Genomic DNA, 26,612 nt, shown 5'->3' on the forward strand with positions numbered 1-26,612 from the left:
GAGTCACTCACATAGCTACAGTCATCTGAGAGCTCACCTGTGCTGGATTGGTCTAAGACAGCACGAGTCTAACATCTGAAAGCTGGTATTGTCGGCCAGGTGGTCTGTGTGTCCCCAGAAGGCTGCTCAGAGCTCCTTCATTTGACAGCAGCATTCCTAGACGGTGAGAGCACAAGCTCCTGGGCAGGGCCTCTAGAGGCATAGCCTTGAATTTGAAAGTTGCACATCATTCCCCTGTCTTCTATCCCTCAAGTAAGCCTCAAAGCCAGCCAGATTCAAGGGGGAAGAGAAACAGATTCCACCAATGGACAGGAGAGGCAGAGTCACATGGCAAGGGGGAGTGCGTGAGAGCATGGGAGGTATTTTGCAAATGTCTTTGTAAACAAGCGACCACACTCATCACAGGCAGCATCTCTAGCCTAGCGTGAAGCAGGCACTCGGTAAACACTTGTTTAAAGGATGTATGTCTTCATCTGCAAAGGCTGATGGGTCCTTCCCCCTCCTAGGAGATAGTAACAGTGAAATAGATTAAGAGATCTTACCACGGACTCAGTCAAGCCACTATTGAGTACAAATACTGGTGCACACCATTAGGGGGTGGGTTTGGTTTTTTTTTCCTTTGGTTTGCAGTGGAATTGTCATTTCCCTTTGCTCCGTGGATACAAAACATACTGAAATGGAACATCGACCCCACAATAACATCTTAATGACAATAGTTACGTTTCTGTAAGAAAAATACCACAGGTGAGATTTGATTCCCATAGATTCCCTCATGGCAAAAAGAAGATATGTATTGTTCTCTATTTGCTTTCTTACTCTCTTATCTTCATGAGGAAAACAAATTATCAAGTCGATCAAATTCAACAAATAGGTAATTAATGCCTCTTTAGGTCAGGGACATAGTACCTGGAAAAAAGGTGGCATGGAAATAACGTGTGCACCTCCTCACCCATGTTCAGCCCAGGTTTTGTTAGATCTGGAGGTACAGAATGTTTCTTACTATTCTCACTGTTACAGCCTCAGAAGTACATGCACCAGGATAGGTTGCTCTAGATACCCTGCCTTTCAGATGAAAAGTTATGAGCTAGACTTAAGCAACTACTTGCTTTTGGGGAGAAGGGAGGGTAATTTGTATTTACATATACTATTCCTTTTTTAATTTTTATTTTATATTGGAGTATAGTTGGTTTACAAGGTCATGTTAGTTTCAGGTGTACAGCAAAGTGATTCAGTTTTACCTATACATACATATATCTATTCCTTTTCAGATTCTTATCTCGTATAGGTTATAACAGAGTTTTTCGTTTGTTTGTTTGTTTGTTTGTTTGTCTTGGCTGCTTCAAGTCTTCGTAGCAGCACGTGGGCTTCTCTCTAGTTGTGGCGTGCGGGTTTTCTCTCTCTAGTTGTGGCGCACAGGCTCCAGAGCACATGGGCTCTGTAGTTTGCGGCATGTGGAGCTGAGTTGCCCCGCAGCATGTGAGATCTTAGTTCCCTGACCCGGGATCGAACCTGCGCCCTCTGCATTGGAAGGCAGATTCTTTATCACTGGACCACCAGGGAAGTCCCTATAACAGAGTATTGAGTAGAGTTCCCTGTGCTATACAGTAGGTCCTTGTTGATTATCTATTTTATATACAGTAGTGTGTATATGTTAATGGTCCGAAGGTTGTGGGTTATTGTTAAACTATTCCTTTTGAATGAAGTGCCTTTCTCCTCTCTTCTGCTCAGCTCAGCATTTCCTTCCCTGAACCCACACCCTACCCCAGCCACGTGGCTGGTCATCCATCTTCCAGACTCTTTGTTGCCCTGAGCATAGCTCCACTACACACCCATCACACCTACTGTACTATTGGTCTACGTGGCCATCTCTTCCAGGACTTTGAGCTTCCTGAGAACAGATAGTTTCTTACTTATCTCTACAACTCGAGGCAAATAATAAATGTGTGATAAATGATTTAAGAAATGAGTGAAAGAAGAAATGAACAAATAACCAGTCAAAGAGCAATAGGTAACCTGCACTAACATTCTGAAGCCCCCAGCATGAGCTGACCTCTACTTCTCATCTCAAAACAACAGAACCCATTCCTCTGTTTCTGCCTCCTTCATGTTTTCTGCCTCTAACAGACCTGAAGCAAAGTTTTAAATCTATAATCATATTTTATGTTACCCTCAAGGTAACACAGATGATGACTTTCTAGGAAAAGAAAGATCCCTGTTCTTGACTTGGCTTTTTTTTTTTTTTAACAGAGGGATTGCATTTTATCTTTAAATGCCTAAATGATCCCCTATGTTGACAATAGCTGTTGGGTTTACTTCAACAGAAATGGTTTACTTCAACATAATTTCACTGGAATCCAGAAAGCGTTTTGGGGATATTGGTTTTAATCAGATACAAAATCGTATCTAGGGAGGACTGTGCTTAGTAAAACCTTTGAAATGTGTTCAGTCATGGTTTTACCACCTTTGCTGCTGCTGTGCTGGGGAAAAGGCAGCTGGGGAACTCATGTCAGTCTATCAAGGTGGCAGCTTCAAGGCACAGAACCTAGGCCACCAACGCCTGGTTTAGTCATAGACTTACCGGTGGATGTGTCACCAAAGCTTGGGTAATAAAAGCACCCAATCAAAACAACCAAAAACACAGTAAGTCTCCAATGATATGATTTTGTTTAATAATATGGAAGCATTAGGAGATAATGTCTTTGCTAATCTAACAAAGCAAGGCCCTAAATTTCTTGAGGGCAAACCTTACTACATCCTTCTTTATCTTATCATTATCTACCATGACTGGCAGACACAGCATAAATTAGATACCTAATTAATACTTGTAGTTGAGATAGGAGTATATGAGTCAGAACTTATTTGGAGGACTTCCCTGGTGGCACAGTGGTTAAGAATCCACCTGCTAGTGCAGGGGACATGGGTTTGGTCCCTGGTCCGGGAAGATCCCACATGCTGCGGAGCAACTAAGCCCGTGCGCCACAGCTACTGAGCCTGCCTCTAGAGCCCATGAGCCACAACTACTGAGCCAACATGCCACAACTACTGAAGCCCGTGCACCTAGAGCCCATGCTCCACAACAAGGGAAGCCACCACGAGAAGCCCGCACACCAAAACGAAGAGTAGCCCCTGCTCGCCACAACCAGAGAAAGCCCATGTGCAGCAACAAAGACCCAATGCAGCCAAAAATTAAATAAATAAATAAACAAATAAATAAAAGAATGTAATGGTAGTAAACAGACTCATGCAAAAATTGTGGAGTTCCACTTCATTAAAAAAAAAAAGAAGAAGTTATTTGGAACCGAAGTCCAATAGATGCAGCTAATTAAATCATAAAACTTGGACCAGAATTTGTTGGGTGCCTTAAAAGCTTATATCAATGAATTCATGCAAAAATGAAAAGCAGTGAAGACAGGGGAAAAAAAATGAAACCAAATGAAAGAAAACAGCAAAGTTTCATTGGAGTCCTCACCAGGGGCAATCCTTCTATGGTTCTCCTGAGTAACTACTCTCCTTTTGTTTGACTTGGTCTTTCTAGAATGTTAATAAACATGCCAGGAATTAGTTAGAATAGTGGTTCTCAAACCCAGCTAATTATCTGAATTACCTGGGGTGTTTTTTAAGTGTTCAGATTCCCAATCCCATTTCAGACCCACTGAATGAGAATCACTTGAGGAGTACCCAGGAGTCTGAATTTTTCAATCTCCCCAGGTAATTCTTAGGATCAGCCACTCTCAGCAAACATTGCTTTAGACCAGTGATATTTTTTTTTTAAAAAAAAGACAAACTTGAAGGTGTACTGTTATGGGCTCAATTATGTTCTCCCAAATTCATATGTTGAAGTCCTAACCCCAGTACTTCACAATGTGACTGTATTTGGAAACAGGGTCTTTAAAGAAGTAATTAAGTTAAAATGAGGTCATTAGGGTAGGTCCTAATACAATATCACTGGTGTCCTTGTAAGAAGAGGAAATAAAGACACAGACAGGTATGGAGGGAAGACCATATGAAGACACAGGCAGAAGAGAGCCATCTCCAAACCAAGGAGAAAGACCTCAGAAGAGACCAACCTTGCTGGCATTTTGACCTTGGACTTCTAGCCTCCAGAACTGTGCGAGAATAAATTTCTGTTGGTTAAGCCACCTAGCCTGTGGTACTTTGTTAAAGCAACTCTGCAACTAATACATGTACCTTCCTCTGCTAATTTGCCAACTGACAAATCTGAATGGCAAGAAGACATTGTAAAGGGTGTCATGTAATAAAGAGGCCTTATATTATATTTCAACAGAAACAACAGTCCTGCTCCAGTAGCTACTTAATTGTTAAGTTTCAGTATTGTTTCAACTTCAGTAGGGAGAGAAGTTGCTGAGGGAGAAGGGGAGGAGAGGAGGAGAGAAACAAGTCCAAAAGAGAAAGGGAATAGTGAAGAGCTGGTAAAATGGGAAAAAGGAGGGACATTCTGGAATATGAAAACTGTAACCCTAAGGAATGAGCTCTAATACAATGACATTATTAGGAAAGAGCCTCCCCAGGAGGGAAACAATGAAAAGGCATGCCCACAAACTCCTTGAAAGTGTAAATAAAGAAGAACAAAGTGGGCTTCCCTGGTGGCGCAGTGGTTGAGAGTCCGCCTGCCAATGCAGGGGACGCGGGTTGTGCCCCGGTCCGGGAAGATCCCACATGCCGCGGAGCGGCTGCGCCCGTGAGCCATGGCCGCTGAGCCTGCGCGTCCAGAGCCTGTGCTCCGCAACGGGAGAGGCCACAACAGTGAGAGGCCCGCGTACTGCAAAAACAAAAAAAGAACAAAGAGCTTTCTTTGCTCACCACTCAGTTCTGCCAGGATTAAGTCATAAGCTGCTGTAGTCGCTGACGACAGGGAACTCTGAGAGGAAATTAAGATGATAACAGCATGCTTTGTGCTTTGGGCAAGCAGCCTCCATAGGTAGTTAGGGTTAGAGTTAGTTAGACGACTATCTCAGGGATAATTTTAATTATGTTTAATTATATTAATTATTATTTAACTAATAATAATTATTTAATAATTATTATATGATGGATTCTTCCATCTTCCCGTACATAGAAAAGCACTAAAATCATTAGCTTGAGATATCTGTTCCTTGTGACTAGCTGTCATCTTTTACTGAGATGTAAGCCTGACTGCACATATTCCCCAGCCGACAATCATGATTAAACTGGGCTTCTCCCCCTACCTCTTCGGAGTTTACTCAGAGCTACCAAGCAGCTGTCTCCCAGGCTATAGTCATCAGTAAGGCCCTTGAATAAACTTAAACTCGCAACTCTTATGTTGTGCACTTTTCTTTCAGTTGACAAAAGGTCATAGTGAATTTTGCCTCTGAGTCTTTCCTGGCCAGAGGGAAAAGTTTAATTTCTTTCATTCATTAAGTCAATGACCATTTATGGCCGACCTACTACCTGTTAGACACTCAGACACACTCTGGCAAAGATGATTAACACAGGATCTGTGCCATCTAAGCATGCCAGTCTAGAAAAAAAAGAGTTCTAGGCCTTCTTCAAGGTCCAATCCCAAGAAGACATGCTGATACTTTCTTTAGGAGATCTTAGGTTCTACAGCTATTTATCTCTCTGTAGAGCTCCCAGGTTTCCACGCTGGGAACCCATTGGTAACTCCTGTCCCTAGCAACCCAAGGAGCATGTACGTTTCAATGTTTTCAAATGTGCCCCCAGGGGGCTGTGATCAGGAACTGTACTTCTCTGACATTCTGACTCTAGCACAGAGCCAGGCACAAAGCAGGTGCTCAATAAATATTGACTTAATTAATTAATGGTTCAGACAATCAAATCTATCAATACTAGAAGCCCTCCTAGTGAGTCTGGTACACCTTCCCCCTCCCTTGCACCCTAGATCCTTCTCAGAAGCAGTTTGCCTTACCAGACTCCCCCAGAAGAGGCCACATAATGTATTATTTGGGAAATTTAGTTTAAAAACAAAAACTCCTCCAAACCTAGAAAACCTCTCCACCAAGGTAAAAGAGAAAGAAAACAATTTTATTATCGAATAAAACCAGAATATGATACTCATCACAGGCAATTCGCCAAAGAGATTGCAAAGACAGAGGAAAGTCTTTTACACAGCTAAGTGGATACAATTCACTGCATTTATGTGTTCAAGATAAAATTGCTAATTCTATCATATCTTTATGACTGGAGGTAGGAATTGCTGCTTGGAGTTGGGGGACAGTTGAAATTAGGCCCATCTTCTCCCAGGAAGCTGGAGATAGGGCCTTACCTTCTTTGATGGTCACATTTCAAAGAGATGTGATCTCAGATGTGATCTCAGAACATTCCTGAGCTGGCAAGAGATTAACTTAGCATTTGAACTTACAGTAGCAAGAGAAGTCCTCCTGGAAGCCCTCCTGGAAGCCTTAAGACTGGCCTGCCCACCTAAACACAAGTGCCCAGGAGCAGTCACAGAACCACAGGTGTTCTGTTAACCAGGTCTCCTGGCCATGGCACAGGAAGCTAAGGTCAACTCTGAGGACAGAAAGGTGAAACCTCTTTCTGAAAAGCTACTTGATAACCTGTTTGACCGTGATCTTTAAGCAACATAGCCCATAAAGCACAAATTTTGAAAGTAGACTTGCACTAAAAGCCATGCTCCATCATTTATGTTGTCTGATTTTGAGCTAATTGATGAGTTAATTTTTCCAAAACTCAATGTCCTTGTCTGTAAAATGGAGATGATCCCTTCCACAGACAGCACATAAGAAGAGTTATTAAGCACTCATGTTACTATCATTGAAGCAAAAGAACATAGAAGCTTGGAGCACACACTCTGAACCTGCCTGGCTTTCATCCCAGACCCACTTTAGTGAAAATCACTTATCTTGTTGCCCAATTTCTTCATAAGTAAAGTATTTAGAAAAGTATAAATGTGTATACACATATAAGTGTGTAATCAGTGTTGGCTATGATTCTTTTAATTCTCATTAGTGTTTCCAAGATGCTAAAGCAAACCTTCCATCTCACTCCTTTCTCTTTTTCTCCTACTTCTCTCTTCACGTTCACCTCCCTTTTGCCCATGGGGATGGAGAAAGAGTGTTAGGATTATATTCCATCATGCTTTCAAGTTGTTTCTTTCATTTTTAATTAGGTAGAAGCCCCTTGAATTGCAATATCTCTAGACACGATATTATCCGATTAAACCCATTTAAAAGCAAATGAAAATAATTTGAAAAACCTAAGAAGCACAAAATTCCAAAACTGCAGTAGAGAGAAGGCTTCTGGCTTTCCTCCTTTCTTAATACTTACTGCCTTCCCTCGTCATTTGTTTCTTTTCTTGGCAGTTTCTGAATTAAAGGAGAAAAGCCTAGCCTTTCATGCCATTTCACACCTACTTAACAATTTACATCACTCTTAACAAAGCCAACTATATACCCAGAGACAGAGTGACTACTAATTGCCCTCCTAATACGTAACAGTAGTCACTCTAGGTGGAGACCAGATCTGGGGGCAATGCTCAGCTAAATAAACAACCCTAATCAAGTCCACTGACAAACTAGAGTATTACATAAAGAATATTTTTAAACATCTACATTAGTTGACCAGATGCAAGCCATTTATTCTATTTAGTTGAAACTAAATACAAATCAAAGCCTTAATGTGTTGTGTAGTGTCTATGGAGATGGGAATTAACTGTCTCTCCGTCTAAAAAATAATGCAGTGTCCTGGAACTGGTAGTATTAACTCCCAGGTCTTAGGTCTTCATCTGTTGAGTAGCCATGATTAAAATTGTCTCCCAAGTTTGATTTGGCCATAGAATAAGCCAGAACTTGGGAGTGGGGGGTAAATAATGAACATCATTTTGGGTACTGTAGTCCAACGGGACAATTTAATCTTTCACTTTTCAACCAGCTGCGTTTGCATCCACTTTCCAAGACTGGCCTCTAGAGATCTGGATCCTATATTTGCTATTTACCAACTGTAAATTCCTTGAGCCAACCAATGAAACTCTCTGCACCTCAAATTTCTGTTCCATAAACTACAGATCATGATACTGCAATGGACTGAAAGTTTGTGTCCTCCCAAAACAAATATGTTGAAAGCCTAATCCTGATGTTGATGGCATTTGGAGGTGGGACCTTTAGGAGATAATTAGGTCATGAAGGCAGATCCCTCATGAATGGGATTAGTGCCCTTATAAGAAGAGGTCAGAGAGCTAGCTCTCTTTCTGCCATGACTGGATACAAGAAGTCAGCAGTCTGCAACCCAGAAGAGAACCTCACCAGAACCTGACCTTCCTGACCCCCTGATCTCTGACTTACAGCCTCTAGAACTGTGAGAAATAAGTGTCTGCTGTTCATAAGCCACCCACTCTATGGTACTTCGTTACAGCAGCCCAAGTTGACTACAACAGATACCTTGCCTCATGTGGTTATACAAGGGGTAAATGTGACAGTGTGGGTAAAATCTACATTCCTAATCACTAATTCTAATTCCTAAACCCCCTTAAGGCTGTGGCCCATAGCCTACACTCAGTAAATGTTGGTTCCCTCCCCTTTCCTTTCCCTTCCAGTCAAAGGGTCTATTTGTCAGGCTCAGACCACAGATTCAATATCATCCACCCAACCCTGTAGGAAAATAACTTAATTCTGACTCATTCTTCAAATCCTAACCTTATCCTGCTCCCTCCATGATCTTGTTCATCCTATGCTGAAACCATCTCTCCTTTCTCTGAATCCCTCTATAGCTGTTATTTTGTTCCCATTCACAGTACGCAGGCACATTCAGCTGGTGATACATTTTGCTTAGCCCTTTCTCTGTCTCCATCACTAGATCCTTGAGAGTATCTCTGGTGCCATAGTCACAGTATATGCTTATCTGCTTCTGGGTTCCTCTGCAAGAAACCCTGAGGCAATGCTGGGTTTGAGTGTTTATTAGGAAAAGGATCTCAAGAAACACAAGTGGGGGAAGCAAGGCAGGGGTGGGAGGAATGCCAATAAAGCATGCTCTGATGAGCTGATGGCCACTGTGGGCAGCGAGAGCTCAGTCCCGCTGAGGACCCCCTGAAAAGGAGCCTTCAGAAGTATCCCACCAAGGAATGGCAAAGCTGGGGTACTCATCCACTGACCCTCATCCCTCACTGTTAAGAGCTGACCTCGGGGCATCCATTTCCACACTTCCAGCAGCCTTGTACATGCACTGTACAAACCCTTTTGGTTGCAGGTCTCCCTTGCTTTGCTTCTCTTGAAGCAAAGAGACATGAACATTTAAGGTGGGAGGCTGCCAGTGTACACAGGAGCTGTCTGCTGCAGCTGCAGGTGAACTCAGGGATGGGGCTCAATAAAAATCTAGATGGTATTGAATGAATGGAAAAAAATATTGCATAAACACTGCCTATATCTTAATGTAAAGTCACCCATCTAGAAAAGTTACACCAAATTTTTTTTTATCCACTATTCTATTTAACCCATTTAACATATAATGTTCTAAGACCCAATTCTGGAGTGTTCTAGAATAGAGATCACGGGTATTTTACTCTCCGATTCTGTTTAGGAGATTGTCAAAGTCCCTGGGTTTTGTAAAAGACGAAGAGGAATGTGGGAGCTGGTGGCTACCAGGAACTTTTCTCAATCATCTTTTGAATATGTTTTATGAATATACAGTGACTTGTCCAGACCCAAACAGCAAGTCAGCTCTCAGACTGGAAAAACAACTTGGCATTTCTCAAGTTTACCGAAAGCCCAATCAAGTGAGACAAGTAATTAACCACTCACACAACCCACATCCTTGACTCTCCACCTCACTAACTATTCCGTTCATGCTTCCATCACATTTTCTTTCCTCCTACAAATACTGTGACTTTATGTTTCCACAGAGCTGCTGTTCCAGGAAGACCACAACTCCAGGATTCTACATAGCTTCTCTTTATCCCTCACTGTTTCCCCCAAACACTGTGGGTGGTAATAGTAGAAGCCCATAATTTTGGTGCCAACATGTAATATTTTTAATCAGGCTATACAATTCACACAGGAATTTCTTGGGGGAATGTCAGCTTTTACATCTTACATTTTTCTACATTAATAATGATAAGATTAGCCTAAAATCGACTAATAAATAAATGTAAAAGCAGTAATAAAACTCAGAGTTGCTTATCAATTTTTATCAACTCCAGTCCTCTTGTTTTGTAATAGCTCTAATTTGACACCTTAAACTAAAGCAAAGATTCTCAGGTCAAGCTCAGAGTCTTCAAAGATTCAGGAACATTTGACCAGAGTTTAGCACAAACCACTGCTCAGAATGAGGGCTTAAATAAACATAAGCAACTCTGGGAAATTGTGTACACTCTCAAAACTGATTCTAAACCAAACTAAAGATGACCATCTTTAAGAGCTATTATTCTGGGGCAAAACAAAAATGTGAAAAGTTTCCTCAGGATTAAACTTTTAAATTATTCCTGTTCGAACTGTTTCTTTTTTATTGTTTTTTAACTTTATTATGGTGCTAAGCTAAGAGGAGATCATTTTATTTGGGTAAGCTGGAATCTCCTACCAGTTTTATTCACAAATATAAAACTGCCTAATGAATGCCAAATATTCTCATCACCCATGTTTTACAACTACCTTCAAAGAACAGAATTTTCAAAATCACATGAAAACCAGGAAGCCTCAAGCAAAGAGCTTACTGACTGCACCTCTTCCTTAGCTACATTTTTAAGAAACAGAAGAGGGAGGAGACCCGAGAACACGAAAGGGAAGAACAAAAACAAAAGACCTGTGTACATGCCAGGTGCAGACTCGGGAAGGTCTGGGCACAATGAAAGCAGAAGTGTAGTGCTGGTTTTAGCAGCACATATACTAAAATCGGAACAATACAGAGAAAATTAGCATGGCCCCTGCCCAAGGATGGCACACAAATTCCTGAAGCGCTCCACATCTTTAAAACAAACTTATGGCTGCCAAAGGGGAAAGTGGGGACGGAGGAGGGATCAATTAGGACATTGGGATTAACATGTACACACTACTATATATAAAGTAGATAACCAACAAGGACCTACAGGGAACTATACTCAATATTTTGTAATAACTTATAAGGGAGGGACTTGCCTGGCAGTCCAGTGGTTAAGACTTTGCCTTCCAATGCAGAGGGTACAGATTCGATCCCTGGTCAGGGAGTTACGATCCCACATGCCTTACAGCCAAAACACCAAAACATAAAACAGAAGCAGTATTGTAACAAATTTTAAAAAGACTTTAATAATGGTCCACATCAAAAAAAAAAAAAAAACTTGGGATTTCCCTGGTGGGGCAGTGGTTAAGAATCACCTGCCAAGCCAGGGGACACGGGTTCGATCCCTGGTCCAGGAAGATCCCACATGCCGCAGAGCAACTAAGCCCGTGCACCACAACTACCGAGCCTGCGCTCTAGAGCCCGCGTGCTGCAACTACTGAGCCCACGTGCCGCAACTACTGAAGCCCATGAGCCTAGAGCCTGTGCTCCGCAACAAGAGAAGCCACCGCAATGAGAAGCCCGCGCACCGCTACGAAGAGTAGCCCCCGCTCGCCACAACTAGAGAAAGCCCGCGTGCAGCAACGAAGACCCAACGTAGCCAAAAATAAAAATCTTAAAAAAATTAAAACCTATAAGGGAAAAGAATCTGAAAAACTATATATACATATATATATATATGAGAATCACTGTGCTGTACACTGTGTTGTGAAACTAACACAACATTGTAAATCACCTATACTTCAATAAAAATAAAATTTTAAAAAGCAGAAGTGTGGAATGACCCCCAGCAACCATGAGGATCTTGGGAAGTGCTTAAAAATACAAGTGGTGGCCACGAACAAGAGATGTGTTCACAGCTCCTGTGGAGGAAAAAACAGCGAACATTACATCGAATAGACTCAGACACTTTGACAGGCAGATTTCTACCTTGTGGGCTCTTTCTCTGTTTCCTCCTTACTGTACCAACCCCAGGACTGCCCATTTAGAAAGCAATCCTTCAACCACCCCTAAGTATGTATTGACTCTTTTCAAGAGACCATGCTGGGTATTTTGGGAGGTGAAGAAGTAGAAGGTTCTGTCCTTGCTCTCAGAGTGGTTACAGCCTAGCTGGGGACTGGGTTGATAACATTCAGAAAGAAAAAATGAGCACCTCCAAGCAATCCCACGCTGCTGGATTCCAGACTCAACATGGCCTGGAGTGGAGGGGAGGAGTCTGGGGGAAGACTGACTGCCCCTTATGTACCATTTACCTTCTCTGAGCTTCCATTTCTGTACAATGAGGAACCTAGGATGTCGTGAGAGTTTTATAAAGTTGAGAGCACAGTGTAAGTACTAAATAAACAGCTACTTCCATCGTTATTATCATAAGCATCATCATTATTTAGTAGTATCTCCTAAAAGAAGAACCTCCCAAAAGGTAGGGCAATGTCTTGCAAGTCCCACCCTGGAACTGAAAAGCACTTGCCTACTGTTATCAGTAGTATTTAGGGAAACTGACTACTTCATGGATTAAACGAATGTTTATTATTTGTTATCAGACTACATCCACCACAGATAATGTTCTCTGAGACACTGAAACCGAGCTCCCAACAAGGTCAACATTACTCACGTTCGGCAGATGAACAAGCAGACATTTGGAGCCATGCCGTTTATAACTAGTGTCCATCAGTGGGTGATAGGGAGCAGACTGATAAAATAAGCAATGTGCTCAGGTCAAAGTCCCCCAAGGATGGAAGGGCTGGATTACAGAGGCTCTGTGATGGCAACTGCTCGTCAGGTGTCTTAGCAATTTACCACCAACTCAGACGCCACCTTCTCCGTGAACCCGTCTCAGAGACCCCCAGACAGTTAGCTGCTTCTCCCTAGGAGTTAAGAGTATTTTTACTATATAGTATATAATATTATGCCTGGTTATCTACATGTCCTTCTGCCCAGTTAATGTGAATGTTCATCATGGTCTAGGGCTATAACTGAATCAAAACTTGTTGAAACTCAGAAGGTGTCAACTTAAGGCATTTTTTGCCCTCAGAAAAATTAGATGAACCTGGCTCAGGCCTCCCAATCGCACCATCTTGGATGAGTCTCTTGTCCTCTCCACAAGAGCTGTGACATCCAACCCTATTCCTTTGAGACACTCTTGTCTCTGCTCCTGCCTCTGCACAGGCACCCTCGGGGTGCCTACCCCGAGGCACCCTAAAAGCAAAACCCACACCTATCATTTTTCCCAGAAAGGAACTCAGACACACTGAGCATATCATGGTTATGGTTGTTGGCTTGAAGATCAGAGGGTCCCTGGGGGTGGGGGCCCTTGTCACAGTACATCACAGGGCTCCCACCCTCACCTCTTGTCTTTCTCAGAGAACCAGCCCATGCCCGTGCCCTGGTCTCCAGAAGCCCCAGCTCCAGCCACCCACCTGCATCCTACACATGGAAATTTGGGGAAATCCAGTTCGGCCGTGTCCTCCTGCCTGCTTCTCTCCCGGGAGCCAGCCCCTGTCATTCCTAGTTTCTCCCAAAATTTCAGTGAATAAAATGTATTCACATAAATGAATAACTGAGTGAGCATTTGGCCCATAGCTGACACTTAATAAATAGTGGTGGAATATATGTAAAGGAGTGAATGAACAAATGAATGAATGGAAGCTAGTCATGTGTACCTCTAAATCAAGCTGGATTCCAGGTTGAGGTGCAGAATACATGAAAATGGACAAGTCAGCACAAGGCATCTGGCTGTCATCCAATTTCCTGATCAGACAGAATAAAAGCCCATATGGCATAGAGGTTACCTACAGGCTGGAATGTTTTCTATTTACTTATTTATTTCTTTTTATTTATTCATTTTTTTTTTGGCTGCATTGGGTCTTCGTTGTGTCATGCGGGATCTTCCTTGCGGCATGCAGGCTCTATTTTTGTCGTTGCGGTACACGGGCCCTTCGTTGCAGTGCATGGGCTTCTCTCTAGTTGCAGTGCGCAGGCTTCTCTCTAGTTGTGGCACACAGGCTCTCTCTAGTTCTGGCATGCAGGTTTTCTCTCTCTAGTAGAGGTGCACAAGCTTAGTTGCCCTGCAGCATGTGAGATCTTAGTTCCCCAACCAGGGATTGAACCCACATCCCCTGCACTGGAAGGCAGATTCTTTACCACTGGACTGCCAGGGAAGTCCCTGGAATGTTTTCTAAACAAAAGAATAAAGATATTATGCCTGAGAAGGAAAAGCAAACCTGGAGCAAGGGAAGATTCCTTAGTAAAGAAGCCCAGAGCACTTGCCTGTGACAAGAAGGCAGACAGTGAGAAGACTGGATTCCTGTCACCGTTGATGAACGTGCCCAACACACAGTGAGGTCAAATGAACCAAAACCTCAGAGTTTGGAGCAGAGAAAGGTTTATTGCAGGGCCAAGCAAGGAGAATGGGTGGCTCGTGTTCAAAAGACCCCCCCACACACAACTCCCTGATGGTTTTCAGGGCAGAGTTTCTAAAGGTAAAATTTGGGGTGAGGGCTGTAGGGTGTATAACCCTCCTCTGATTGGTTGGTTGGGAGGTAACAAGGTGGTGTTTCAGGAATCTCAGTCATCAGCCTTCTGATTCTGACCACTCTGGGGTCTATGTGCTTGGGCTCAGCCTGAAGTTACCATCCTCCACCCAGGTGGGGACTTAGTTCCTGTAGAAGAACCCAGAGATATATATCAGATTGTTCTGTAAAAGGACACAGAGATGCTTTTGTACCTGGGAGGGCCCTGTAGGGCCCTGCTTGGCTTCATCACCAGAGCAGGCCCCCTTCCCTGATTTACCAAACCCCCATGGCCAGTACTGGAGCAAGGCACAGAATGTGGCTTCAGCTGTGAATCCTCATGGTCAGGGAACATCTGTCCCCAGCTCCAAAAAAGGGCCTGATTGCCAGTCTTCACTGAACAGAAAATCCCTCCTTTCTCAGAGCCTTGGGGTGGACCTGCAAGCTGTCCTCACATCCCCATTTGCAGCCTCAGAAACCTCATCTCCAACCCCTGCCCCAGAGAGAAATGCCAGAAACATCCACATCATACTGTAAAAAGACAGTTTTCCAGAGAGAACAGTTTTATCCACCCCTCCTTATGTGGGCTTTCAAATGTTCTTTCCTCTGCTGGGTATGAATGAACCACATCCTCAGGAAATACAGCCCGTTGAGTAAATCAGCACTCTGGAATGTCTTTAGAAATAAAACTAGTTTGGCTGACTCATTGGACCAATGCAGCTGTAACCAAACACTTGAAGCCCTGAAACAGGTATCCTCTGGTATTGATTCAAGGTGGGTTACACTGGTGCCCAGGTATTTGTTGAACTAAAAGGGCAAGGCGGCTTAAGAGCCCTTACTCAGTGGGGTTACTCATTTACCTGGAAAAACGAGGAGAATCAAAACAGTCTGGGAATCTAGCTTTAGGAGTAGCATGGCTAAAGTTCCTTTTAAAGGAACAATATTAGGGAGCTACCAAGGAGAGGCTGTATGTATTTAGAGCATCTTTTATCAATGTGCTGGAAAAATGAAAGAGATTTAGAACTTTGTGTCCAAAGATGAACTCTGAAAAAAAGAACAATATTATTAGTTTATGGTCACACAATTTGTCCCTGGGTTTCAGACTTGATGGAATAATTTAGCATTACCGGGGAATGTGAGTCAAGCTGGGGGCAGTTCAGGAAATTGGGTGAGGCCCATCTGTCCTATGCAAATAAATAATACTCCCAGACACAGGCAAGATTTTCATCTACCTTCCAAAATCAGAGTGAACTCTTACGCCTAAAAATAAAGGGCAGTGAAGTGTACTCACAATGCCATCTGAGGCACATGACTCAAACCACTTAAACCCAGTTACTCCCCCCTATCTTTTGTTCGTCACAGCCAAAAGAGACCTGACTGCAAACCTGGCTGAAGGGGTCACAGGTACCAGAACACAGGTGAGAGATCCTTGGCACCCCCTAGGTGATGGAAGGGAATCACAGGTGTCAGTACTCAACTGGGCACAGCACACCAAGTCACAAGAGAAAATTTTATTTCTCTCTAAGCTGAAATAATACATCCTTCCAGACCACAATCCCTCAAATTTCATTCCAGTCCATGTCCTTCCAGTCCAGTTCAAGCTGTGGCTAGGAATTCAAAATAAACTGTGCTGATTTTGAGAGCCATAAAGCTTTGCACAGAAAAAGAAAGAAAGCTAGTTGTTATTGTTAAGGGAAAAACTACACACATATTTGGCTCAAACCAGAGGAAAGGTGGGGCTAAAAGCCAAGTATAAAATGAAAAAAATTCCTCTTTCCAAGGATGGGTGGGTTCGTCTTAATAAGTTAACGCCTGATAAGCCAGTGCAAAATCCAGGGTGGAGGGCTGCCCCAGTTCTAGCCAGGTCAAGTCAGCCTTAACACTGACTTGGAGAAATCCTTACCTGGGTGGACCTTGCCCTTTAGAGATAACTCCCAACATCCCTCCTGTTTTCTGGCCTTCCTCCACCCACTCTAATGCTCCTTTATCTACCTGCTCTCTCTTCAGCAAGATGCTCCCTTACAGGAGTTTTTGATGTCACAATTTACACCTTTTCATATTGTGTATCCATTAACAAATTACTGTAGCTACTTTTAATACTTTTTGTCTTTTAATCTTCATGCTAGAGTTATAAGTGATTTACCCAACACCATTACAACATTAGAGTATTCTGAATTTAACTATATATTTACTTTTACCAGTGAGTTTTATATTTTCATATTTTCCTGTTACTAATCAGTTTCCTTTCAGTTCAGCTTGAAGAACTCCCTTTAACATTTCTTGTAAGACCTGTCTGGTGGTGATGAAGTCTTTCAGCTTTTGTTTGCCTGGAAAACTCCTTATCTTTCCTTCAATTCTGAAGGAAAACTTGGCCTGGTAGAGTATTTTTGATTGGAAGTTTTCCTTTTCTTCCAGCACTTTGAATATATCATCCCAGTCCCTTCTGGCCTGCAAAATTTCTGCTGAAAATTCTGATGATAGTCTTATGGGGGTTCCCTTGTACATAACAAGTTGATTTTTTTCTTGCTGCTTTTAAGATTCTCTCCTTGTCTTTAACTTTTGACAATTTAATCATAACGTGTTTCATGGTTATGAAACCATGAGTCTCTTTGGTTCCTCTTACTTGGAACTCTCTGATCTTCCTGGATCTGGATGTCTGTTTCCTCCCCCAGGTTAGAGAAGTTTTCAGCCATTATTTCTTTGAATAAACTTTCTGCCTCTTTCTCTCTTTCTTCTCCTTCTGGCATCCCTATAACGCATATACTTGTCTGCTTGCTGATGTCGCATAAGTCCCTTAAATGATCGTCACTCTTTTTCATTCTTTTTTTCTTTTTGTTTCTCTGATTGGATGGATTTCACTGCCCTGTCTTCAAGTGTGTTGATCCTTTCTTCTGCTTGATCTAGTCGGATGTTGAACCCCTCTACTGAATTTTGCATTTCAGTTATTGTATTCCTCCGCTTTGGGATTTCTATTTGGTACTTTTTAAAATATTTTCTATATTCTTGTTGAAATACTTACTTTGTCCAGGCACTGCTCTCCTGACCTCAGGGAGCATCTTTATAACTTGTCATTTTGAACTCTCTATCAAGTAAATCACTTATCTCTGTTTCACGGTGCTTATGGTGTGTCAATGCGGGTTCATCAATTGTAACAAATGTACCACATTGGTGGGGAATGTTGATGATGGGGAGGCTGTGGCGGGGAGGGAGGGGAGAGGGTATGTAGGAACTCTGTACTTTACTCCCATTTTGCTACAAATCTAAAACTGCTCTAAAAATAAAGTCGTTTAAAAATTTAAAACTAAAACAAAACAAAAAAATTGTTTCTAGAGATTTATTTTGGTTTTTGTTTGGGACATATTCCTTGCTTTCTTCGTTTTCCTTGACTTTCAGTGTTAGTTTCTGCACAAGTCTTGACAGCGTGGTCTTGTGTAGGAGATAGACCTCATCGATCACTCCTGCCTGAGCTCCTGTTTGTCTTTCAGACCTTTTGGTTGTCCAAGCCACCTTCTTTGTTCTTAGTGGCTTCCAGTAGTTGAATATGCCAAGACCCATCAGTGTCCCAAAAGAGAAGATTACATTCAATACCTAGATGCAGGCTGATTGGAAGCTGGACCTTCAGGCAGCAACTGGGAAAGTATGTAGTTAAGGTCCTTCCAGGGAGAAACTGGGAGATGGGTGTTTTAACCTGCTCTTTCTGCGCTGGGCCCACAGGAGATTGTTCTTGTGCCCATTAAGAACTGCTTATTTGTTTGCTAGAACCTTGTAGGACTTGTGAATGCAAGCTCCACTGACTATGAGAGCCAGGTGATCTGGGGGCCCATCTCTCAGATAGCAGCTACGAAAAGCGGGGTGCCAGATGTTTGTAAAACTCCTTCCAAAGAGATACTGGCAACTTGGAGCCAGCTAGAGGGATAAGGAAAAGGAGGTGTTTGCCGGTTTCCCCAGCCTCTAGAGAGGACTGCAGGCAGCACCTAGATGTGTACAGATGAGATGCCTAACCCTCTGGCAGCAGCTTTCAAAGTATGAAGATGGACCCCTTTCAGGTTAAGACTGAGAAATGGGTGGTTTTTGCTTGATCCCTTTTTGCTAGTTTCTAGATTTCTCTCAGAAGTAATTGCTCCCTGTGTACCCGTGTACTTAGTGTGTCCATGGGAGGAGGGGAGTTTGGAGCCTCCTATGTTGCCATCTTGGTGAACCCCCTCTGGAAGTATGGGAATTGTTCCATTGGGCCTGACTGTGATATGTCCATTTATGCATTACCCATTATTGCCTGTGGTTTCGGTTCCTAACCATTGTAGGAAAAGGCAAGGTGTGTATAAACAAATAGACTGGGCCCATCTCTTCTACCCCTAGTCACAGTTTAACTTGCTCTTTTGGAGATGACTAAACCTTCCAGGCAAGTTGGGAGAATGTCACTTGCTCTGGCAGGCCAATGGGGAAGGCAGTGTGCTAAGAGCACCTATTAGCACCTCCATATCTCTCTCCCCTTTTCCTCTCCTTCTCTGCTCAGGAGACTAGGTGATAGGCCACATCAAAGAGCCCCTCCAGCCCTCCAGCTTCCCATGGGTTTGTTGGAAGGGGGGCGACAAGAGATCAGAGAGATGGGAACAGGGAGGGAGAGGTATTTACTACCCTGGCTTCCTTCCTGCAGGCCTGCAGGATGGCCTCCACCAAAGAGAGGTCCCAGCTTCTCTCAAGGCAGCCTTTCCATATGACTCTCTGCCCTGGTAGCCGTACTCCCTCCCTGGCCCCTTCAAGCCTAGGCTATTTCTAGCCCCACACTGAATTCCCCAGTAGTTCCCCCAAACCCTGCTCACGCCTTTGTAAACAGTCCCTTAAATAAAACCTTCTTAAGTGACCCTATTCTGTTTCCTTCTGGGGCCCGGACTGATATAGCAGGGATGCACAAGTTCTCCTTTAATTAATTAATTAATACACCTACAAGTAGGGCCAGCTCCAGGTTTCACAAACAATTTTGCTTTTTCAGGTCCTTTGAGGTCCTACCATGAAAGAATAGGGAGCAAACTGGCAAAACAAGTCATAAAATGTTTCAGCCAATGATATGTGCTGTGAAGATGGGGCAAATAACGTGCTGTACAAGCACACATGAGACGGACCCACTCAAGCTAGATCCCTGAGGGTGAGGAAGAATTTAATGGGGCAGGGAAGCCCTCACCTGGATCAGAGAGCCTCCCTGCCTGTGTTAAACTATGCCAGGCACTGCCTGCAACTTGAAGCTTGTTCTGGCACCAAAAAACTCATGTCAAGGAGAGTTATAGGACACCCGGCACATCATTCATTTATTTATTGAATGCCTCAATGTGCCGGGCTGTGTTCCAAGTAATGACCTCACTTCCAAGCATGCCTTTTATCCCTATATTCTCCCATCATGAAACGAAAGGCAAGTCACACACCATCATCATCATCACCATCATCATCATCATCATCATCTCTTATCTGCCATTAGACTTTGGTTTCTCACCTTTAGAACCACATCTTCAATTTTCCATCACCCAGAACTCTTCTTCCTCTTAAGTTTTACATAAGATACCCCAATATCCTACTCTAGCAAACCCCTAGCTGTCTCATGTTCTCATTCCCACGGTACCTTCCCTTCCACCTCATACAGATATCTAGGACTTTAACCTTCCATTTATTTCCACTCATCTATTTCCTCTTGGATCCCCTTCCTTCCTTACTATTACCCCAAGATTCTAACAGGTCTCCCTACATTTAGGGTCTCCACCACTCAAATCATTTTCCACCCTGACATCAGGGAGATATTGCTAAAATTACTTCTGTTCATGCCACTCCCCCAAATCTTAGCAGGGCACAACAATCCTGAACTACTCACTCTTCTTCAACCTTGGCGTGATCTCTTAAGGTTTGGAAATTTTGGCTTGTATTGTGTTCTACCCAGAATGTTCTTTCCTCTTTCTGCTTCAGTGAGCCCTTATGGAACCACAGAATTCCAGTCTGTCATCACTTCCTCACCCTGGTAGATGAAGCTGAGAAAGAACTTAGAAGAAACAAAATATTCAGTAGAAATTTCATGTTTCTGCAACAGGGTGATCAGTGAAACCCCTTCTCACAGCTCACTGCATTGTGTTATTTTGCTTTTGTGGGCATAGAGTCTTCTAGGAATAATCATGACAGGTGTAGGATTCTGCCTCTGGTTGACATGGTATGTTCCAGGGACAAAAACAAGTGACCTCTGTTGCCTCTGCTACATCCCTGATCCCACTGCCCTGGTTCATAAGCCCACCATTGCTTCCACATACTAGGGCAGCCCCTCTACCTGAAAATGCTTCATGTATTTGATTGCCTGTTAACTGTCAGCTTTCCCCACTAGAGCAGAGATTTTATCTAACATTTATTTATTTACAACACCTGCAACATTCCAGGAATCTAGCAGTTCAATAAATATTATCCAAATGAAGGCAGGAAGAAAGCCTCCTAACAATTCTTTTTTTTTTCTTTTTTTTTGTGGTACGCGGGCCTCGCACTGTTGTGGCCTCTCCCGTTGCAGAGTGCAGGCTCAGCGGCCATGGCTCACGGGCCCAGCCGCTCCGCGGCATGTGGGATCTTCCCGGCCCGGGGCACGAACCCGTGTCCCCTGCATCGGCAGGTGGACTCTCAACCACTGCGCCACCAGGGAAGCCCTCTAACAATTCTTATAATTGCTAAGTCATGTGTGCCTCCAGGTTGGAGAGGCCAGAGACTTTCGGATTATAGCTAAAACTCAAATTTATCCATGTCACTTTGCTTCTCAGAAGTTTCAAATGCTTCTGTGCTTCTCACTGGCTGTGGTATAAGTGCTACAAAATTCAACTTCTTAACATGGGAGGAGGAAATGTCTCTGATCTGGCCCCTGCTTGCACGCTGATCTCATCTTTCACCATTCCTGGTGCCATATTTTACCCTCCAGAGCCACTTAGGAGTTTGCTGCTTCCCCGACACATCATGACGTGCTTCCCTCTATGCCTCTGCTCACACAGTCCTCTCCACACCTGTCCCCATTCTTCTCATCTCTCTCAGATCTACTTATCCTTTGAGAATTTACTCAGCTCTTATGTCTTCTATCAATTCTCCCTCTCATCCCAGGCCCCATCAGGTTTGGGAACGTGCTCCAGGTCTTGGGACAAGGTCTAGCAGAACTTGAATAACTGGGCAGGTTGTAAGGGCAGAGATTCAGGTTTGAGAAATAAGGTAGAAGGCTTAGAAGCCTTCACTGAGAAGGCTCACTGAGAAGAGGTGGAGTCCCAGGTCAAAGAGATCCCAGCCACAGGGCTAGTTTCATCTTTATGGTGAATATTTACTGAGCACTTACATGACATACTCTTTGCAAAATGCTTTACAAATTTAAATTAACTTAATCTTCACAATGATGCTATAAGATGGGGACTACTATTGTTCTTATTTTATAGATGAGGAAGCTAAGCCGTAGAGAAGTTTTTTCCATATCTGGTTTCATAACCTCTCCTAGGTCCCCCAGCAAGTAGGTGGCGAAACCGCTGCCTGGCTCCAAAGTCAAGCACTTAGCCGAGGCTGCATAGCTTCCTGCACAGTGATTTACAGTCATGAAGCTGGTCGAAGTCTGGACACGACAGCACCTAGACTCCTCAGGTCAGCCAAGAGATGGACTTTATCTCGTAAGACTATGAAAATTTCTTTGCCCTGAGATCCAAACTCATCAAGCAACTTTTAAATTAATGTTAATACCAAAAGGCACCAGGACTAGGGGGAGGCCTGGATCACAGATATAAATATTCATGTAAAAAAATTATACGATTTATCTATTGTAAGTAGATAAAGTGACTTTCTGATTTACGGACAGTCTCTCTTGTACCTAACTCAGCTTAAGATCAACTCTGAGTATAATAAATTCACCCAGATAGACCATATTCTGGATCATAAAACACATCTTAATAATATAAAGGAATAGATATTATATAATGACTGCTCTCAAACCACAATGGAATTAAAGTAGAAATTAATAACAGAAAGGTAGCTGGAAAATCACCAAATACTTGAAGACTAAATGATATACTTCTAAGTAATACATAGGCCAAAAAAGAAATCTCAAGAGAAATTTAAAATATTTTGAACTAAATGAAAATGAAAGTACAACTTATCAAAATTTATGGGATGCTGTGAAAGCAGCGCTTAGAGGGAAATTTATAGCATTGAATGTATATATTAGAAAAGAAGAAAGAGTCAAAATAAATTATCTAAGCTTCCACCATAAGAAACCAGAAAAAGAAGAGCAAATTAAATCCAAAGTAAACATTAAGAAATAAATAATAGGGCTTCCCTGGTGGCGCAGTGGTTGAGAGTCCGCCTGCCGATGCAGGGGACACGGGTTCATGCCCCGGTCTGGGAAGATCCCACATGCTGCGGAGTGGCTGGGCCCGTGAGCCATGGCCGCTAAACCCGTGCGTCGGGAGCCTGTGCTCTGCAACGGGAGAGGCCACAACAGTGAGAGGCCCATGTACCGCAAAAAAAAAAAAAGAAGAAAGAAAGAAATAATAAAAATTTTAGCAGAAATCAATCAAACTGACAATAGGAAATCAACAGAGAAAAATCAATAAACCAAAAGTTGACTCTCTAGAAGATCAACAAAATCAATAAGGCTCTAGCCCGGCTAACTGAGAAAAAAAAAGAAAGAGAGGTCGCAAGTTACTAATATCAGAAATGAAAGAGGGGACATCACTATAGATCTCATGAACAAGGACAATAAAGAATACCATGAACAACTCTATGCCAACAAATTTGATAACCTAGATGAAAAGGAACAATTCTTTGAAAGACACAATCTGCTAAAACTCACACAACAAGAAATAGATAATATGAATAGGCCTATATCTATTAGATAAATTAAATTAGTAATTAATAATCTTCCAAAAGAGAAAACACTGGGTCCAAATGGGTTCACTGGTGAATTCTACCAAACATTTAAGGAAGAAATTATACCCATTCTCTACAATCTTTCTTTAGAATTGGAGAGAAAACGTCTTAACTAATTCTATGAGACCAGCATAATCCTAATACCAAAACCAAAGACATTATAAGAAAATAAAACTATATACCAACATCGCTCATGAAGATAAATGCAAAAATCCTCAACAAAGTATCAGCAAATCAAATCCAACGATGTATAAAAAGAATTGTACACCACTACCAAATGGGATTTCTCCCAGGAAAGCAAGGCTGTTTCAAAATTAGAAAATGAATTAGTGTAGGGGGGCCTTCAAGATGGCGGAGGAGTAAAACGTGGAGATCACCTTCCTCCCCACAAATACATCAAAAATGCATCTACATGTGGAACAACTCCTACAGAACACCTACTGAACGCTGTCAGAAGACCTCAGACTTCCCAAAAGGCAAGAAAATCACCATGTACCTGGGTAAGGCAAAAGAAAAAAGAAAAAACAGAGACAAAAGAATAGGGATGGAATCTGCACCTTTGGGAGGGAGCCGTGAAGGAGGAAACGTTTCCACATACTAGGAAGACCCTTCACTGGCAGAGATGGAGGGTGGGCAGGGGGGAAGCTTCAGAGCACAGAGGAGAGCGCAGCCACAGGGGCACAGAGGGCAAAGCAGAGAGATTCCTGCACAGAGGATCGGTGCCAATCAGCACTCACCAGCCTGAGAGGCTTGTCTGCTCACCGGCCAGGGCGGGTGGGGGCTGGGAGCTGAGGCTCAGGCTTCGGAGGTCTGATCCCAGGGAGAGGACTGGGGTTGGCGACGTGAACACAGCCTGAAGTGGGCTAGTGCGCCACAGCTAGCCAGAAGGAAGTCCAGGAAAAAGTCTGGACCTGCCGAAGAAGCAAGAGACCATTGTTTCAGGGTGTGCAAGGAGAGGGGATTCCTTCCCTGTGTGCCCATAGAAGGCAGAGCACTGCCTAAGCGAGTTCCAGAGACGGGCTTGAGCCACAGGTAACAGCACGGACCCCAGAGACAGGCATTAAACACTAACGCTGCTGCCACCAAGAATCCTATGAGAAGCACAGGTCACTATCCACACCCACCCTCTGGGAGCCTATGCAGCCCGCCACAGCCAGGGTCCCGTGATCCAGGGACAACTTCCCTGGGAGAACACATGGTGCACCTCAGGCTGGTGCAACGTCACGCCAGCCAAGAGTGCCCTAAGCAGCCACTGCTTTAACCCCATCCTGTCTGGGCAGGAACAGATGCCTGAGGGTGACCTACATGCAGAGGCGGGGCCAAAACCAAAGCTGAACCCCAGGAGCGGAGCGAACAAAGAAGAGAAAGGGAAATCTCTCCCAGCATCCTCAGGAGCAGTATATTAAATACTGACAGTCAACTTGATGTACCCTGCACCTGTGGAATACCTGAATAGACAACCAATCATCCCAAAATTGAGGCGTGGATTTTGGGAGCAACTGTAGACTTGGGGTTTGCTGTCTTCAACTGATTTGTTTCTGATTTTTATCTTAGTTTAGTTTTTAGCGCTTGTTATAATTGGTGGATTTGTTTATTGGTTTTGTTGCTCTCTTTATTATTATTATTTTAATAATATTTTTATATTTATTTATTTTTCTTTCTTTTTTTCTCCCTTTTATTCTGAGCCGTGAGGCTGACAGAGTCTTGGTGCTCCGGCCTGGTGTCAGGCCTGAGCCTCTGAGGTGGGAGAGCCAAGTTCAGGACGTTGGACCACCAGAGACCTCCCAGCCCCATGAAATAATAACTGGCAAAAGCTCTCCCAGAGATCTCCATCTCAACACTAAGACCCAGCTCCAACCAACAGCCAGCAAGCTCCAGTGCCGGATGCCCCAGGCCAAACAACTAGCAAGACAGGAAAACAACCCCACCCATTAGCAGAGAGGCTGCCTAAAATTATAATAAGGTCACAGACACCCCAAAACACACCATCGGATATGGTCCTGCCCACCAGAAAGAAAAGATCCAGCCTCAACCACCAGAACACAGGCACTACTTGCCTCCACCAGGAAGCCTACACAACCCACTGAACCAACCTTAGCTGCTGGGGATAGACACCAAAAACAAAGGGAACTATGAACATGCAGCCTGCAGAAAGGAGACCACAAACACATTAAGTTAAGCAAAATGAGAGGCAGAGAAACACACAGCCAATGAAGGAGCAAGGTAAAAACCCTCCAGACCAAACGAAGAGGAAATAGGCAGTCTACCTGAAAAAGAATTCAGAGTAATGATAGTAAAGATGATCCTAAATCTTGGAAATAGAATGGAGAAAATACAAGAAGTGTTGAACAAGGACCTAGAAGAACTAAAGAGCAAACAATGATGAATAACACAATAAATGAAATTAAAAATTCTCTAGAAGAAATCAATAGCAGAATAATGGAGGCAGAAAAAGGATAAGTGACCTGGAAAATAAAATAGTGGAAATAACTACTGCAGAGCAGAATAAAGAAAAAAGAATGAAAAGAATTAAGGACAACCTCAGAGACCTCTGGGACAACATTAAATGGGCCAAAATCCGAATTATAGGGGTCCCAAAAGAAGAAGAGAAAAAGAAAGGGTCTGAGAAAATATTTGAAGACATTGTAGTTGAAAACTTCCATAACGTGTGAAAGGAAATAGTCAATCAAGTCCAGGGAGTGCAGAGAGTCACATACAAGATAAATCCAAGGAGAAACACAGCAAGGCACATATTAATCAAACTATCCAAAATTAAATACAAAGAAAAAATATTAAAAGCAGCAAAGCAAAAGCAACAAATAACATACCAGGGAATCCCCATAAGGGTAACAGCTGATCTTTCAGCAGAAACTTTGCAACCCAGAAGGGAGTGGCAGGACATATTTAAAGTGATGAAAGGGAAAAACCTACAACCAAGATAACTCAACCCAGCAAAGATCTAAGTCAGATTCAATGGAGAAATTAAAACAAGCAAAAGCTAAGAGAATTCAGCACCACCAAATCAGCTTTACAACAAATGCCAAAGGAACTTCTCTAGGCAGGAAACACAAGAAAAGGAAAAGACCAACAATAACAAACACAAAACAATTAAGAAAATGGTAATAGGAACATAAATATTGATAATTACCTTAAATGCAAATGGATTAATGCTCCAACCAAAAGACACAGACTGGCTGAATGGATACAAAA

General features: G+C 43.0%; 1 long non-coding RNA gene and 1 other non-coding gene across 2 annotated transcripts in view; one reads left to right on the forward strand and one right to left on the reverse strand.

Annotated features, from left to right (window-relative positions):
* Positions 1-24,438, reverse strand: part of LOC141275997 (uncharacterized) — a 65,122-nt gene extending 40,684 nt beyond the window's left edge. Inside the window, exon 1 of the long non-coding RNA XR_012324732.1 lies at positions 24,140-24,438. This is a non-coding gene — a long non-coding RNA (uncharacterized lncRNA). The remainder of the gene's footprint in view (positions 1-24,139) is intronic.
* Positions 10,809-10,915, forward strand: LOC117307557 (U6 spliceosomal RNA). Its single transcript, XR_004521324.1, has one exon. It is a non-coding gene; the product is annotated as a U6 spliceosomal RNA (small nuclear RNA).
* Positions 24,439-26,612: the final 2,174 nt, after the last annotated feature.

This window comes from Tursiops truncatus, chromosome 12 (assembly GCF_011762595.2).
Source record: "Tursiops truncatus isolate mTurTru1 chromosome 12, mTurTru1.mat.Y, whole genome shotgun sequence".
Taxonomy (NCBI): domain Eukaryota; kingdom Metazoa; phylum Chordata; class Mammalia; order Artiodactyla; family Delphinidae; genus Tursiops; species Tursiops truncatus.